At 40.9% G+C, this 19,395-nt stretch overlaps 1 pseudogene; it reads right to left on the reverse strand.

Annotated features, from left to right (window-relative positions):
• Window positions 1-9,019: 9,019 nt before the first annotated feature.
• On the reverse strand, window positions 9,020-9,338 carry LOC118660994 (annotated as a pseudogene).
• Window positions 9,339-19,395: the final 10,057 nt, after the last annotated feature.

The raw sequence follows: 19,395 nt of genomic DNA on the forward strand, positions 1-19,395 counted from the left end.
GCAAAAAGGCAACATGAGGAAGAGAGTGTTCGTATAAAGGAAACATTTAGATATAGTAAAATAATGCTATAGAAAAAATAAAAATATAATGTAGAACACTAATCCCAAAATAAAATAAAGAAAAAATAAAATAAAACTTGAAAAAGGTAAGATAATAGTAGTAGTAATAGTAATTAAAAACAAAACTTTAATAAAAATGGTAAAATCAGTTGAGAAAGAAAAAACAATTATTTTCTCAAGTAAACGATAAAAAATAAACATGTGAAGTAGTGAAGGTTGTTCACTTTCTCTACTGTTCTGTTTAGCAGGCCTATTTCCTGTCAGGTAGACAGCCCAGTATCGGAGTACCCTGCGCTCCTCAGCTCCTCTGCATCATAAGCCACAATCCTTTTTTCAAGGAGTTCAGAGCTCTTTGTTTCTTAGCCTTCCTTTAGTTGCATTCACACAAGAGTCAATTTCTCATATAACCTGTGGGTGGCAGTGTTTCTGTATTGATATCTGGGGCTAAAAGTTTCCTCCCCTACCCAGCATTTAGATTGCTTTTCTTGCCACACTTAATTTTGGGTTAGAGGGATGGACTGCCCTAGAACTGGCTTTCTGCTCGTTTCTCCGCACTCTGTTCTCCAGGTTCCACAAAAACAGCTTTCCCCTCCAGTCTCAGCAAGTGTTTTTTAATTGGAAGATTCTATGTACTTGGCTTAGTAATCAGAAGCAAGGGTTTAAAAACGAAAAAGAAAAAAAAAAGAGCCCCAGGATGCACTCAGACTCACGTCTTCCCCTAACACTCCGCAGCTGGAGCACTGGCAGAACTCTAGACTGCCCTCCTGTGTCCAGCCCTGCTGTGGATTAATTTCTATAGTCTCCTTCTACCAGAAGCCCTGTGGACCCCCTTTCACATTCGAGATCTACACTTACCCCAATAGTGCGTATTTTGGGGGGTGCAATCTTACTTTGAGACTCTAGTTTCCGCTGCACACGTTTCACGCATGTTTCACATGCATTTCTCCCTTCAGCCTGGACCCCAGGTCTCACCTCTCCCTAGCCAGTGGTCAGCAAACTCATTAGTCAACAGAGCCAAATATCAACAGTACAATGATTGAAATTTCTTTTGAGAGCCAAATTTTTTAAACTTAAACTATAAAGGTAGGTACATTGTTATTAACTTAATTAGGGTACTCCTAAGGCTTAGGAAGAGCCACACTCAAGGGGCCAAAGAGCCGCATGTGGCTCACAAGCCGCAGTTTGCCAACCACTGTCCTCGGCTATAGCTGACCTTTCCATCCATGGATTTCCTCACTGTCCACAGATTTCTCACCAGCTGTGTTTAATTCACCAATCCTGGGTGGATATTAATCAATTCAGCTGTTACTTCTCTCTACTCTGTGGGAAGGCACAGAGGTCATCTGCGTACTCGCGCCGCTTTGTCTCCTCCTGGACAGACTTTCTAGGCACACATGGTTGGAGAGGTTGGAGTCTTGGTACTCCCGGGTTTTCAGCTGAAGTAGCTGGTCCCTGGGGGTTGTAGTTGTGGGGCCCCGGGAGGTATCCGAGGGTATCCCCGGTTGATGTTAAGGCTGGGCTTCAGATCACTGCCACTCTCCCCCTCAAGATAGTGCAATCTCTGCACAGAGCCAGCCACTTCCAGAAAGATTTCAGCAGCAGTAGAAGCTACCTGGTCAGGGGAGCCTGGTCTGGCAGTCCCCAAAAATTCCCTGGAATATAGCTATCCCTCACTCACAAATACATACACTCCCCGCACATCCACTCACTCTCCTTTTGTTCTCTCACTCACACACTATTTTTCAGCCTGTCGTCCTGTTGGCAGCCATCTTAGAATCTCGTTTCCAGGCAAGATCTTTTAACATGTCATTAACTGGTTTTGAAGTGTGTGATGGTGCGTCATCATGAAGCAAAATTACTTTGCCATGTCTTCTGGTCATTTCTCGATCAAACCGTGGTTCAGATTGATTATTTGTTGTCGGTAGCAATCAGTATTAATGGTTTCACCTGGTTTGAGAAGCTCATAATACACCACACCTTCCTGATCTCACCAACCACAAAGCATTGTCTTCTTTCCAAAGCGATTTGGCCTTGCAGTCAATGTTGATGGTTGACCTGGATCAACCCATGATTTTGTGTGTTTGGGATTCTCAAAATAAATCCACTTTTCATTGTCAGTCACAATTCCATGCAAAAAAGACCTTCTTTCATGCCACTGAAGCAACATTTTACTGATAACTTCATTTTCCATTTGTCTTTCCTGCAAGTTGTCGTGGTACCCATTTTCCTTCCTTTAAAATCTTTCCCATTGCTTGTATATGATTGGAAATGGTTTGCTGAGCAACATTTAATCTTTCTGAAAGTTTTTTTTTTTTTTTTTTTTTTTTTTTTTTTTAGTTTGACACACATCTTCATCCAATAATGCTTGTAATTGTTGATCTTCAAACTTTTTTGGTTGACTTGGATGTTCTTTGTCTTTCACATCGAAATCATCATTTTTAAAGTGTTTAAACCAGCATTCACAAGTATCTTGAGATGGAGCACTTTCACCTTAAGCTTCCCGAAGTATTCAGCAGCACTTTTCTTCAAAATAAAGTAATGAATTAAAACTTCCCATAATGCACTTTGGTTTTTTTTGGCACAAAATTCAACATTTTTAAGTGTAAAAATATTTATGATGTTAACATCTTCAGAAAATTTGACATATGAAGTTTTGAAGCTTGTCAATACAACAAAATAGCATACATATCAAATCGCACATATATCAACATATGTGTAACTCCATCTATTGACAAAAATCCGCATTATTAACTGGTACACCTAGTATATGCTGTCTATATATCCTGATATCCACCTCAGAACAAGAGACTCACACAAACTGAAAGTAAAGGGATGGAAAGAAATTTTGCAGGCAAATGGAAATGAAAACAAAAGCAGCTGGGATAGCAATACTCATATCTGACAAAATAGTCTTCAAAGTAAAGGCTATAACAAGAGATAATGAAGGCTACATCATAATACAGTGGGGCCTTGACTTACTAGTTTAATTCATTCTGTGACGAAGCTCGTAACTCAAATTACCCGTATGTCAAATCAAAAAGTGAACTAGTGAGACACGTGATGCTGGGCTGATGTTGTGGTGTTCACTGTGACGTTCGCTGCGCCAACTAGTGGTGGGGTATCTGAAGCTGGCTCGTAAGCCAAATTTTAGTTCGCAACTCAAAGCAAAAGACTGGCCGAGAGACAGCTCGTATCTCGAAAAACTCGTTAGTCGGGACACTAGTAAGTCAAGGCCCCACTATACTAAAGGGATCGCTACAACAAGAGAATATAACTTTGGTAAACATAGAGGTACACCAAACAGGAGCATCTAATCTAACAAAAGACAAACATGCAAATTGACCATACCTTTGCTATGTCTTAAGCCATGCCCACCAGCCAAACAGAGTGACTATATGCAAATTAACCCAACCAGGATGGCGGCCGGAAGCCACGGAGCTGAAGCGAGCAGGAGGCTTGGTTGCTCCAGTGATGGAGGAAGCCAAGCTTCCCCACTGGCTCTGAGCTCCACTGAAGGCAACAAAGTTTCAATTATAGAAGGTAAATAAATCCCAGAATAAAAAAATAAATAAAAAAAGGAGAGTCTGAGAGCTTCCATTGCTGGGGGGCTTGGCCAGCCTGAAAATGGCCCTAAGACCCTCATCCAGACTGCCAGGCACCCCAGTAGGGACCCCCACCCTGAAGGGGGTGTGACCAGCTGCAAACAGCCATCAGCCCCTCATCCAGGCTTGCCAGGCAACCCAGCGGGACCCCCAACCTAATCCGGGACACCCTTCAGGGAAAACCAGTCAGCCCCCACCCATGCACCAGGCCTCTATCCTATATAATAAAAGGGTAATATGCAAACTGACCCTAACAGCAGGAATATTGGGAATGACTGGTCACTATGACACACACTGACCTCCAGGGGGCAGGCACTCAATGCAGGAGCTGCCTCCTGGTGGTCAGTGTGCTCCCACAGGGGGAGTTCTGCTCAGCCACAAACCAGGCTGATGGCTGCCAGTACAGCAGTGGTGGTAGGAGCTTCTCCCATCTACTCAGCAGCACTAAGGATGTCCAACTGCAGCTTAGGCCTGCTCCCCGCTGGCAAGTGGACATCCCCCGAGGGCTCCCAGGCTGCCAGAGTGATGTCTGACTGCCAAATTAAGCCCAGGGAGTGGGCCTAAACCAGAAGGTGGTCATCCCCCAAAGGGTCCCAGACTGTGAGAGGGCACAGGCCAGGCTGAGGGACCACCACCCCCTGCGAGTGCACAAATTTTTGTGCACCAGGCATCTAGTCCACATATATAAAAGAACTTCTGAAGAATGTTAAGGGAGAGATTTACAGCAATACAATCCTAGTAGCGTACTTTCATACCCCACTGCCTTCACTGGATAGATCTTTTAGACAAAAAAATCAAAAAGGAAACATTTACTCTAAATGACACATTGGATCAGATGGAATTAACTGACATTTGCAGAACATTTCACACCAAAGCTAAAGAATATACATTCTTCTCAAGTGCAAATGGGAAATTTTCAAAGATAGACCACATGTTAGGACACAAGATAAGTCTCTACAAGTTCAAGAAGATTGAAATCATATCAATCATCTTCTCAGACGGCAATGGCATGAAATTCAAAGTAACTACAATAAAAACACTCAAAAACATTTGAACGCATAGAGGCTAAATAGCATGCTATTAAACAATTAATGTGTTACCAAAGAGACCAAAGAATAAATTTAAATAATCCTGGGAACAAATGAAACTAAACACACAAAACCCCAAAATCTATGGGTCACAGTTAAAGCATTCCTAAGAGGGAAGTTCATAGCATTAAAGCCTACCTTAAAAAACAAGAAAAACTTTTAATAAGTTATTTAACCCTAGAATTTAAAGAATTAGAAAGAGAACAAGAAAATCCTGAGAAAGTGGAAGGAAATAATTAAGATCAGAAAGAAATAAATGATATAGAGACTAAAAGCCAATACAAAAGAGCAAGAGTTGGTCCTTTGAAAAAATAAATAAGATTTATGAACCTCTAGCCAGGCTCATCATGAAACAAAGAGAGGGAACCCAAATAAACAAAATCAGAAACAAAAGAGGTGAAGTAAGAACTACCCCACAGAAATACAAAGGGTTATAAAAAAAATTACTATGAACAACTATATTCCAACAAACTGGAAAACCTGGACAAAATGGACATATCCCTAAAAACTACAATCTTCAAAAAATCAATCAGGAAGAATCAGAAAAGCTGAATAGTCCAATAACTACTAATGAGATTCAAGCAGTAGTAAAAAAAAAACATTCCAGCAAACAAAATTCCTAGTCCGGATGACTTTACATGGGGGATTTACCAAACATTCAAAGAAGAACTAACACCTATCTTCCTCAAATTTTTCCAAAACGTTTAAGAGATAACACTTACAAGCTCTTTTGAGGAGGCCAGAATTACCCTAATTCCAAAACCAGATAAAGATACTACAAATAAAGAGAATTATAGGCCATTATACATGGTGAACATAGATGCTATAATCCTCAACAAAATATTAGCAAATGAGATCCAGCAATACACTAAAAATATCATACACTACAACCAAATGGGATTTATTCAGGGATGCAAGATTGGTACAATATCCACATATAAATAAATGTGGTACATCCCATAAGCAGATTGCAAGATAAAAATCACATGATCATATCAACTGAAGCAGAATAAGCATTTGACAAAAATCCAACAGCCATTTTTGATAAAAACTCTCTGCAAAGTGTGAATAAAGGGATCATATGTCAACAACAACAACAAAAGTCATATATGACAAACCTACAGCCAACATCATACTCAATGGTCAAAAATTAAAACCATTTCCCCTAAGAACAGGAACAAAGACAGGGATTCCCCCTCTCACCACTCCTGTTCCAGATAGTACTGGAAGTTCTAGCCATAGTGATTAGACAACAAGAAGAAATAAAAGGCATCCAAATTAGAAAGGAGGAAGTAAAATTGTCATTATTCACAGACAACATAATATTTTACATAGAAAACCCTAAAGATTCCATAAAAAATACTAGATTTAAAAAATAAATTTGGCAATGTAGCAAGATACAAAATTAACACCCTGAAATCTATGGCGTTTTTGTACACCAACTAATGGCCCAGTGCATGAAATTCATGCACGGAGGGGGGCAGGTGTTCCCTCAGTCCAGCCTGCACCCTCTCTAATTGGAGATCCCTTGGGCGATGTCTGACTACCTGTTTAGGCCCAATCCCACAGGACATTCCTCACGCAATCTGGGACTGCTGGCTCCTAACCGCTCACCTGCCTGATCACCCCTAACTGCCCTCCCTTGCTGGCCTGATCTCTCCCCCAACTGCCTCTGCCTGACTTATCACTCCTAACTTCCCTCCCCTGCAAGCCTGATCTCACCCCCAACTGCCCCCCCCTGCTGGTCAATTTGGTTCTGATTGATCGGTTCCTATGCTAGTCAGCGTCAAAAGCTCAGCCTCCTAGGCAGCCATTGGCTCCTCACAGATTTGGTTCTGATTGGTCAGTTTCTATGCCAGTCAGTGTCTCTGGGACTATCTCTGGGCCTGATCAGAGAGGCGGGGCTGATCAGCAGCCCCTGCAGAGACCCGGAAAGAAACCGAGGTGCAGCTGCTGGTGAAGCCCAGAGAGAAAGAGAAAGGCAATGGCTGATCAAAAGCTGCCATGGAGGCTGAGGATCAGACTCCGCTTCTCTCTCCAGGCCTGATCCACAGCACCCTTGGCAGTCAGTGCTGGGTCACCACGGCAACCCAGCACTGACTGCAAGACTGACTTCCAGTGTCCAGTCAAGCCTTCAGTCGGTCATTATGGACCCTGGGTTTTTGTATATTAGGACTAGTGGCCCAGTGCACGAAATTTGTGCACGGGGGGAGGAGGGGTTCCCTTCAGCCCAGCCTGCACCCTCTCTAATCAGGGAACCCTTGGGGGATGTCCGACTGCTGGTTTAGGCCTGATCCCTGGGATCCCCCTAACTGGCAGTCGGACATCCCTCTTGCAATCTGGGACCACTGGCTCCTAACTGCTCACCTGCCTGCCGACCTGATCTCCCTAACTGTTCTCCCTGCTGGCCTGACCCCCCTAACTGCTCTCCCCTGCCAGCCTGATTGTCCTAACTGCTCTCCCCTGCCGGCCTGATCACCCCTAACCGCCTCTGCCTCGGCCCCGCCACCATGGCTTTGTCCAAAAGGACATCCAGAAAGTTGTCTGGAAGTTGTTTGGTCTAATTAGCACATTACCCTTTTATTAGTATAGATTGATTTCAGAGAGGGAGGGAGATAGAAACATCAATGATGAGAGAGAATCATTGACTGATTGCCTCCTGCACGCCCCAACACTGGGGATCAAACCCATAACCCAGGCATGTGACCTGACCAGGAATTGAACTCTGGGCCCTTCAGTCCTCAGGCAGAGGCTCTATCCATTGAACAACACTGGCCATGGATACACTTTCTCTTTCCACTGGGACGAGTTCTGTTTGTTGGAGCTGAAACACTGAAGCTGTCTCACTGGGGAAGAGTGGGGTGCAGTGGGTTGGAGTAGGTGAAGCCCCCTGAAAGTTGGAGAGGGGCCTTGTTTAACAGCTGGACTGTTTCATGGCTGTGCTGCCTCGTAGTTGAATGGCCACACTGTTGGGCTGTGCTACTGTCAGTGGGAGTTTACACAGCTGAACTGTCTGCACGGATAGCTTCTTCCTCACCACACCCCCAAGCTGGGGGTTCCTCTTAGGGTTGAAGTGACACCGACCACCCTTGGTTGGTAGCCCAATCGGCCACTTTGGAAAGAGAAGTGGGGAATCCTTATTTTACATGAATGCTCCAATTTCTTAAGTTGGCAACTAATGAGAACTTCAGATGTTTGGGCCAAACCAGAGAGGCGGTCAGGCCTGGTGTCCAGGCCACTGGGCGGCACTGGGCTCAGCCCAGCTGTAAAGGGACCCTAGGCGTTCTGGGGGGTGAAGGGGTTGGGGGTACGCTTGGGTAATTCCGATGTCACCCCACTTGGTTTTTTTGGGTTTTTTTCCCCACTGATCACAATTTATTATAATCTGTTGGCAGCATAGATAGATGTTAGTTACCAGAACTATGTCTTCATAGAAGTCGACAGTATGTAGCCATTCTATGGGGAACTGTGTGCACTTAAGTATCAGCATGATCTTTCAGTTTCTTTTTGTTGTTGTTAATGAAAATAAGCTTTATTACATCAAGTAATAAATACATACAAAGATGCAAACACTATTAGTCACTTTCTTCCAGATGTTTGGATCCACTGATGGGAAAGACGGAACTGAAATGTACATACATCCTTAGGGGAAATTTCAGGGGTCCTTGTCAGGTGAGGTTCAGTAAATTGCTCTTTCTTCTGTATTTATAACTTGTGCATTTTAAAGATTGACTTCAAAGTACTAATAGTCATGCAAATGCTTAAGCAAAAAAAAAAAAAAGTTACATTGAAAAGAATTTATACTATGTGGTGAATGGGCATTGGCTACTAAAGCGCTGCCTCAGGACTCACTGAAACAAACCCTCAGAGTTGGATCAGCTCAGAAGAGAAACGTAAAGAACCATGTGAGTAACAGAAATGTATCCAGAAGAGAAACATGTATCTGAGAGGCCAAATACAGTTTGCTGTGATAGATAACTGACATGCATCATGTAAATCAATGCTTTAAAAAAACACACAAAATGCCCTGGGTAGTTCCTAACTAATATGTAAATCTAATAACTGCAAAAATCTCTTCTCCATCTCAGCGATGGTAGGTTCAGAGCCTGGTGAACCACGGGAGGGGCACGGGGAGGAGAAACCAAGCTGTTATCATTTTGAAACCAAGTTTCATCTGAAGGGGGTGCAAGCATGAGCTGTCACTTCTTGGAAGAAGAGGGTAAGCCTTTCACGCTGACTTAGGGGCTAGGACCTGTTGTTCCACTCCATCTAGGCCAAGCACTCCCAAACCAGCCCTGTCCTGTGGATGATGCCTCATTTCAGTCTCTCCATCGCGCTCTTGCTGCCCGCATACGTGAATCAGATCTCCTTCCCTAGTTCTTCGATGATGACCAGCAGCTCAGCATATTTGCTCTGGGGCACTTGGCTGTTCTCTGTTCCCTGCATGTTAGAGATGGTGGTCCTAGTCACTCAGCAGCTGGCGGTACTGGGAAGATGTTGCCATGCTGGTGGAAGGCGGGTGAACGCTCCCAGAGGCCTTGATGGAGGTGGTGGGCATGTGCATGGTCAAGTTCGGTTTGTAAGACATCCCCCACCCCGTCCCCCACCTCCCGCTGCGGGGCGCAGGCCCCATGAGACTGCATCGGCAGCGGGTGGCGGTGAGGCCAGGCAATGGCGAGGTGGGCCTGGGGTCTGTGTGCCTGTCTGTGTGCCTGCCCAGCTCCCGCACACTTTTGTTGTTGATAGCTCGGGCACACTGGCAAATATGGCTGTCCCCTCACCCTGACACTTCCCCAGTATCATGATCTTTCAGTTTCTTGATGTTCTGCTTGTGCTGCTCAATTTCTTTCTGCAGACGCTCAAATCTCCTTTTTATGATGAGTGATCTCTTCTTCATGTTGTTTCTTCAAGGCGTCCAGCTGTTTTTTAATCTGCTCTGGGAAGTATCCTCCCTCTTCAGCTTTCTCTTTTTTTGTGAAGGTCCCAATGTCTTCCCTGATTGTGCCTGCCTTGGAGCTGAAATTATCTGACCATTGCAGCCAAAGCCTCTGGCTTGTATGGCCCTCACCACCCACACTTCGAGCCGCAGATGTGCCACTGACGCAGAGACTGCCTTGGTTGTCAGTGCCGCGCAGTTCCAGACCACCCCACTTAGTTTTAAATGCAAACCTGCCTTGGACAGGCCTTGAAGGTCTCTTTTCCATGACAATCACGGGGAAGCAGTCCAGCCGGCACCCCCAGCCCCGGGGGACCTGGGGTGCTGGCTGGCCTGTGCCGGGGCTCTCTCTGCCCCAGATTGCCATGGGGATCACGGGGAAGCAGGTCAGCAGGGAACCTGGCTGGGGGGGCGGGGGTCGGGGGTGCCAGCTGGCCTGGCCAGGGCTCTCTCTGCCTCCGATCCACAACACAATCACCGATCACTGGCCGCCTTTGCCTGCCCCCCACCTCTTGCCTGCTGCCTGGGTTTCTGATCCCTTTCCCCTCCCATCATTGCTGGTTAATTACCATGTTTCTCTATTATTAGATAGCATAATGAACTCTCAGGAAGATAAACTAAAAAAACAATCACAGTTACCATTGCAAAAAAACAAATTAAGATACATAGGAATAAACTTAACCAAAGAGGTAAAAGATTTGTATTCAGAAGACTACAGGATGTTGAAAAAAAGAGATAGAGGAAGATATACACAAGTGGAATAACATCTCATGTTCATGGATTGGTAAAATCAACATCATTAAAATGTCCATAGTACCCAAAGCAATCCATACATTCAATGCAATCCCTATTAAAATACCAACATCACATTTCAGAGACCTAGAACAAACTCTCCAAACATTTTTTATAGAATCAAAATAAACTCCAAATAGCTTCAGAAATCTTCAGAAAGAAGAACAAAGTTGGAGGAATCACAATACCAGATATCAAATTATCCTACAAAGTTACAGCCTAGTACTGGCACAAGGACAGACATATAGACCAATGGAATAAAACAGAGAACCCAGGAATCAACCCAAGCCATTATCCCCCATTAATATTTGTCAAGAAGCTAAGAGCATACAATGGATTTAAGATAGTCTTTTCAATAAATGGTGTTAGGAAAATTGGAGAGGTACATGCAAAGAAATGAAACTAGACTACCAACTTACACCATGTATAATAATAAAGTCAAAATGGAGAAAAGAATTAAATGTAAATCATGAAACCATCAAAATCTTAGAAAATACCATAGGCAGCACAATCTCAGATATCTCTAGTAGCAATATGTTTATCGATACATCTCCTATGGCAAAAAAAAACAACACAGGAGAAAATAAACAAATGGAACTTCATCAAAATAAAAAGCTTCTGAACAGCAAAAGAAATCATCAACAAAATGAAAAGAGATCCCACTGCATGGGAGAACAAATTAGTCAATAATACATCAGATAGGGGTGAATATCCAAAATACATAAGGAACTCACACAACTTACCATAAGGAAGACAAACAACCCTATTAAAAATTGGGCAAAGGACCTAAATATACTCTTCTCCAAAATGGATATAAAGATGGCCTAGAGACATATGAAAAAATGGCCAAAGTCATTAATCATCCAAAAGATGCAAATCAAAATGACAATGACGCAAATTAAAACACCTGTCAGAATGGCCTTCATCAACAAATCAGCAAAGGACAAGTGTTGGAAAGGATATAGAGAAAAGTGAATTCTAGTACACTTCTAGTGGTTGTGCAGTCTGGTTCAGAAAATGTGGAAAACAGTATGGTGTTTTGTCAAAACATTAAAAATGGAACTCCCATTTGCTGCAGTGATCCCACCTGTAGGAATATATCCTATAAAACTGGACACACCAATCAGAAAGAATACATACACCCCTATGTTCATAGCAGCACAATTTACAATAGCTAAGTTTGGAAACAGCCCAAGTCCCCATTAGCAGATGAGTAGATAAAAATGGTGTGGTATATCTCCACAATGGAATACTAAGCAGCTGTAAAAAAGTAAGAACTCTTACCATTTGAACCACATGAATGGACCTGAAGAATATTATGCTGAGTGAAATAAGCCAATCAGAGAAAGGTAAGTATCACATGCTCTCGCTCACATGTGGAATCTAATGAACCAAATAAACTGATGATCAAAAATAGAGCCAGAAACATAGAAGCATGAATAGACTGTTGGACCTCAGAGGAAGGCAGGGGAGGGTGGGTGGGAAAAGATCAACCAATGAACTTGTATGCAAATGCCTAGTATGCATAACCCATGGACACAGACAGTGGGGTGTTTAGGGCCATGGGGAGTGAGGGGATGGGAGGGAGTGGGCTGAAAGACATTAATAGAGGAAAAAGGAGGACCTATGTAATACTTTCAACACTAAATATAAAAAAAACACACAAACAAACAAAAAAGAACTCTTACCATTTGCAACAGCATGGATGGACCTGAAGAGTAATATGCTAAATAAAATAAGCCAGTCATAGAAAAATACATATCACATGATCTCACTCATATGTGGAATCTAATGAACAAAATAATCTGATGAACAAAATAGATCCAGAGACTTAGAAACACGGAACAGACTTTTGAATCTCAGAGGGAAAGTGGGGGAGATTGGGGGAGTTTGAAGAGACCAACCAAAGAACCTGTATGCATATATGCATAATCCATGGACACAGACAATAAGGTGGTGAAGGCCTGGGACATGGGGCAAGGGCAGGCTAGAAGAGGTCAATGGGGGAAGAAAGGGAACATATGTAATACTTTCAACAATAAAGATTTAACAAAATAAAGATTAAAATGAAAATGAATATGTACATGTAAACAATAACTTTAAATACAAATGGCTTGCCAGGCTAGTGGGACTCATTTGTTGAGTATTGACCCACGAACCAGTAGGTCACAGTTTGATTCCATACTGAGGTACATGCCAGGGTTGTGGACTCAATCCCCAGTACATCATTGATGTTTCTATTTCTTTCTCCCTCTCTCCTCCTCTCTCTGAAATTAAATTTATTTTTAAATAAAAACAAATGGCTTTAATGTTTGAAGCAAAAAACATAGGGTAGATGAATGGATTAAAAAAATAAAAGACCCATATATGCTGTCTTCAAAAGAGCCACTCAGAACAAAAAACACACGAAGACTAAAATTAAATAAATGGAAAAATATTTTACGCAAATGCAAATAATAAAAAAGCTGGGTAGCAATTCTTAGACAGAAGGGTATTCAAAAGAAAGGCCATAATGAGACACAAAGAAGAACACTACATAATGATAAAAGGATTATTCCAATAAGAAGATATAACCCTTAGAAGCATTTATTCCCCCAATATAGGAGAATCTAAGCAAATAAAACAAATCTTGATTAACATAAAGGGAGGGATCAAAAGTAATATAGTCATATTAGGGTATTTTAACACCGAATTGACATTAATGGATAAATCTTCAAGATAGAAAGTCAACAAGGAAACAGTGGCCTTAAATGACACACTAGATCAGTTGGATTTAATTGATATCTTCAAAGCGTTTCAACCCAAAGCGGCTGAATATACATTTTTTTTATAAATGCACATGTAACATTTTCTGGGATAGACTACATGTTAGAACACAAAACAAGTCTCAATAAAGTTAAGAAGATTGAAATTATATCAAGCATCTTCTCTGACCATAATGGTATGAAACTAGACATCAACTGCAAGAAAAAAACTGAAAAACTCATGGAGGATAAACAACAAGTTATTAAAAATTAATGGGAATACAATGAGATCAAAGAATATATCAAAATTTACCTAGAATCAAATGAAAATGAGAACACAGCAACCCAAAATCTATGGGCACTGTGAAAGTAGTCCTAAGAGGGAAATTCATAGCATTACAGGTCAACCTCAGAAAATAAGAAGAATCTCAAATAAGTTAACTTTGTAGTTAAAGGGACTGGTGAAAAACAGCAACAACAAAGCCTGAAGTGAGTAGAAGGAAGGAAATAATAAAGATCACAGCAAAAATAAATAAAATAGAGTCTAGAAAAACAATACAAAATATTAATAAAACAAGAACTGGTTCTTTGAAAAGATAAATTAGATTGATAAACCTTTAACCATACTTATTGAAAAACAAAAAATAAAAATAAAAGAGAGAAAGAGAGAGGACACAAAATCAGAAATGCAATAAAAAAATAACAACCAACTGCACAGAAATACCAAGTATTATAAAGGGATAATACAAACAACCAACTGCCAACATATTTGACAATCTCGAGTAAATTAATACATTCCAAGAAACATATAATCTCTGAATACTGAATCAAGAAGAAGCAGAAAATCTGAACAGACCAATTACAACTAATGAAATTGGAGCAGAAAAAAAGAAAACAAACAAAGAGAAACTTCCAATAAATAAAATTTCTGGACCTGATGGCTTCACAATTTAATTTCATCAAATATTCATAGAAGAATTAACACCTATCTTTCTTAAACTATTCAAAAATTTCAAGACAAGGAAGACACTCAAAGTCATTTTATGAGGCCAGCCTTATCCTTAATTCCAAAACCAGGAAAAAACACTGCAAAGAAAGAAAATTAAAAAACTAAAAGCATTTCCCCTAAGATCAGAAATAAGGCAGGTCTGTCAACTTTCACCACTTCTATTCATCACAGTGCAGGAATTAAGCCACAACAATCAGACAAGAAGGAAAAATAAAAGGCATCTTAATTACAAAGAAAGAAGTAAAACTGTCATTATTTGCAGATCACATGATACTTTATACAGAGAACCCTAAAGATTCCACTAAAAAACTACTATTATTGATAAATAAATCAGTAAAGTAGCAGGATAAAAAATAAACCTCCAAAAGTAATTGCACTTTTATACCCCAATAATGAAATATTAGAAATGGAAACTAAGAAAACAATACCATTTACAATTGTATCAAAACATTTAATAATCCTATCTAATAATAGACAAACATGGTAATTGACTGTACCTTCACTACGCCTCCCATTGGCTAATCAGCACGATATTCAAATTAACCACCAACAGAGATGGCAGCTAATTTGCATACTGCAGTCAGGGTGGGACAGCGCCATCCCGCCTGCCCTGCTGCCATCTGGGCCTGCTATCTGTGACCCAGGGTGGCGGACGTCCGTGTGCAACCCGACCCTGGGCGGACGGGTGGGGCAGCAGAAATCGGCAGGCCTGCCTGGTCATCCCGTGTGTGACCCCACCCGGGGTGATGCCCCAACCCCTGGATCAGTGCTGCCATGTGCGTGACCCACGGCAGCACCCCAACCCCCAGATCAGCCCTACCATGAAGGCAACCCGGGGAGGCAGGGCTGTCACCGAGGGATCGGGCCTGCCATCTGCCACCCGGGGAATGGGCCTAAGCCAGCAGGTGGTTATCTCCCAAGGGGTCCCAGACTGTGAGAGGGCACAAGTGGAGCTGAGGGACACCCCCCACCCCCTCCCCAGCCAGTTCACAAATTTTTGTGCACTGGGCCTCTAGTTAGGAATAATTATAATCAAAAAGGGAAAGACCTATATTTGGAAAATTATGACACTGAAGAAAAAAATTGAAGAAGATACCAAAAAAATGGAAGCATATACTATGATCAAAGAAAGAATTAACATCATTAAAATAGTTATACTACCCAAATCAATCTATAAAATCATGTAATTCCTATCAAAATAATAATGACGTATTTCACAGACCTAGAACAAATAATCCATAAATTTATATGGATACACAAGACTCCAAATAGCCATAGCAATCTTGAGAAATAAAAACAAAGTTGGAGAAATCACAATATCTGACATCAAACTATACTGCAAGACTATAGTAATCAAAACAGCATGGTCCTGGCACAAAATTAAACATATAGATCAATGGAACAGATTAAATAGCCCAGAAATAAATTCATGCCTATTAATCAATATTTGACAAATGATGCAAGAACATACCATAGGGTAAAGACAGTCTAATAAGTGGTGTTGTGAAAATTAACACATATACTCAAAGAAAATGAAACTAGACCATCTTCTTATATCACATATAAGAATAAATGAAAAATGGATGAAATACATACTTAAATGTAAGTCTCAATGCCAAAAAAATATTCTAGAAGAAAAACATAGGCAGTAATATCTCAAACATTTCACTTAGTAATATTTTTCTAATAAATATACTCGAGCAAAGGAAACAAAAGAAAAAATAAACAAATGGGACTACATCAAACTGAAAAGTTTTTGCACAGCCAAGGAAACCATCAACAAAATTAAAAGACAGCCCATTTAATGGAAGAACATATTTGCCACTGATACATCTGACAAGGGGATAAGATTCAACGTTTATAAAGAACTTATAGCCCTAGCTGGTTTGGCTCAGTGGATAGAGCGTCAGCCTGTGGACTGAAGGGTCCCAGGTTCAATTCCAGTTAAGGGCACATGCCTGGTTGTGGGTTCAATCCCCAGTGGTGGGTCTGTGGGAGGCAGCCAATCAATGATTCTTTCTCATCATTGACTCTCTCCCTCTCCCTTCCTATCTGAAATCAATAAAAATATATACATTTTTTTTTTTAAAAAAAGAACTTATAAAGAACTTATAAATCTTCCCCTGTCCAGTGTGGCTCAGTTGACTGAGCATCCTCCCATGCACCAAGAGGTCTCCAGTTCAATTTGTGGTCAGGGCTCATGCCTTAGTTGGAGGTTCAATCCCAGTAGGGGGCATGCATGAGGCAGTCAATTGATGTTTCTCTCTGAGATGGATGTTTCTCTCTCTCTCTCCCTCTCCTTCCTCTCTCTCTCAAATTAATAAAAACATTTTTTTTATAAAAAAGAACATACAATTAAATACCAAGAAAACAAACAATCCAATTAAAAAATGGTCAAAGCACCTAAATAAACACTTTTCCAAAGAGGAAATACAGATGACCAATAGACATGTGAAAAGATGCTCAATGTCACTAATCATCAGAGGAAGGCAAGTAAAAACCACAATGACATATCAATTAATACCTGTCAGAATGGCTATCATCAATAAATCCACAAACAAGTTTTTAAAAAATATATTTTTATTGATTTCAGAGAGGCAGGGAAAGGGAGAGAAAGATAGAAATATCAATGATGAGAAAGAATCACTGATCGGCTGTTTCCTGCCTGCCCCCTACTGGGGACCGAGCCAGCAACCCAGGCATGTGCCCTGACCAAGAATGAAATCATGACCTCTTGTTTCATAGGTCGACACTCAACTCAGAACCACATCCACTGGGACAAATAAGAAGTTTTGGCAAGGATGGGGAGAAAAGGGAACCTTCATGCACTGTTGGTAAGAATGCAGACTGGTACAGTCTCTGTGAAAAAATACTTTAGAAATTCCTCAAAAATTAAAATTGGAACTGCCTTTTGACCCAGAAATTCTAATTCAAAAAAACATATGCACCCCTATGTTCATTGCAGCATTAATTGCAACAGGTAATCTATAGAAGCAGCCCAAATACCCATCAATAGACAAGTGATTAAAAAAGTAGTCATACATATATACAATGGAATATTACTTGGCCATAAAAAATGAAATTTTATTATTAGCAACAGCAAGGATGGACATAGAGGGTAATATGTTAAGTAAAATAAGTCTGTCAGAGAAAGACACATACCATATAATTTCACTTATATGTGGAATCTAAAGAACAAATAAATGAACAAACAAAACAGACAGACTCATAGATGCAGAGAACAGACTGATGAGGAGGAGGTTTGGGAACTGATGAAGAAGGTGAAAGTACACATTGGTAGTTATAAAATAGTCATGAGGTTGTAAGTACAGCATAGGAAATATAGTCGATAACACTATAATAACTATGTATGGTGCCAGGTGGGTCCTGGAAATATCAAGGGGAACATTTTACAAAGTATGTGATTATCTGACTAATATACTGTATATCTGAAACTAATACAAAATAATATTGAATGCAAAATGTACTTGAAAAATATTTTTTAAAATTTAAATAAATAAGAAAAACACACAAATATGATCATTTTATAAGAATGATGTGATTATGGATTATTTTCTTTGTTTTACAAATATTTTATAATGTGATTTTCATTACTTTTTACAATTTCATTATATATTTAAAAAGTACATTTCCTAAAGGTAACTTGTACCAGTTGGTATTTGTGATTAGATATATAAGAAGTCAAATGTCAGAATTGTGAATTGTGAATGATAGTTCAATAATTCTTTTAACAAAAAATAATTATGACTTAGTTGGCAGGAGCATATATGTATGAAATATTTGGCAATAGAAGCTAAAAAAATATTCTGAGAAATTTGGGGAATATTCTCAGAATATTGGCAGAAAATAGAAGTTGCTTTGCAGTCCCAAAGCCAGCCAAGTCTACATCAAAATGTCTGTCTAGGCTTCACTGCTGGTTCTGCCTCCCTTGGACACTCACCACTGCTATAAATTTCTGCAGATTGCCTCAATTGTTGAGCAGGAGCATCTGTTCGGCCAAGTCTAGATTACACAAGTGACAAGGAGATGGAATATTTATCTAGCTCTTTTGCTTCTGTTAGGGATCTTGGTCGCCCTCCTACCACAATCTGCATAATGTAGAGTTTCCAAACAGAAGATTGTTCAATTGCTGGAAAGGCAAATACTGGCACATGTCCACCATAGGATTATACAAAACTGTAGCATATGAAAGGGCTATAAATAAAAATTATATTATTGCAATGGGTTAAATGAATAATGTCCTCTATTCGCTTCAAAAGAATACTATTTTGTGTTCTTTAAAGATAATGTGAAGCCTCCATTATTCCATGTAGACTATGCCTTATGGCAGTAGGTCTCTCAACTTACACTCATTACTCCTTTTAACTATCCCAAACCCTGTCCATTGTTCATGGCCAATTTTAAGTCCCTCTTCCATGAAGTGACATAGTTCTTTTCTGCTAAAACAGTCACCTGCCCCTCAACTGAAATACATGCATTTGCAAACATTCTAGACTATTAATAAAAGCAAATGTTAAGATGAGGAGAGTACTCATGAGGCCAACTACATCTATTGAGAAAATATTCAACAATTCAGATTTCAAGCATAATCCATACTAATAAAAGAGAAAGATGTAAATTGACCATCCCTACATGATTCCCACAAGCCACACCTACCAGCCAATCAGGAGTGATTATGCAAATTAATCTGACAAAGATGGTGGGTTAATTTGCATATGCAGGTGTCAAGCGCCCCAGGAGGCAACGGTGGCCATGGGCTCCCAGGACCATTGCTCGCCCCGGGAGGTGAGGCCGACTGTGCCTAGCCATGCCTTCAGGCTCCTGGGACCTTCACTGGCAAAGAGCAGAGTGAAAGAGCGGGCAGAGAGCAGGAGGTTTGGAAGACTTGGCAGAGCAGGAGGCCTCTGGACATAGAGCAGAGCAAGAGAGGGCAGCTTGGAGGGCATGGCTCCCTCTGTCACCCCAGCTTCCTCATCACAGCTGTGGAAATTGACAGCATGGAAGAGAAGTCCCATCCCAACAGAATCAGCCAGAATCAGCCATTGGTCAGACAGCTCTCAGTGGCCTGACAGCAGGAATCTCATTCACCTGCATCTCAGACCGTGACAGTAGAGAGGTGGGACTATGTCTAAAGAACAACTGT

This window comes from Myotis myotis, unplaced genomic scaffold (assembly GCF_014108235.1).
Source record: "Myotis myotis isolate mMyoMyo1 unplaced genomic scaffold, mMyoMyo1.p scaffold_m19_p_1, whole genome shotgun sequence".
In the NCBI taxonomy this organism is placed as follows: domain Eukaryota; kingdom Metazoa; phylum Chordata; class Mammalia; order Chiroptera; family Vespertilionidae; genus Myotis; species Myotis myotis.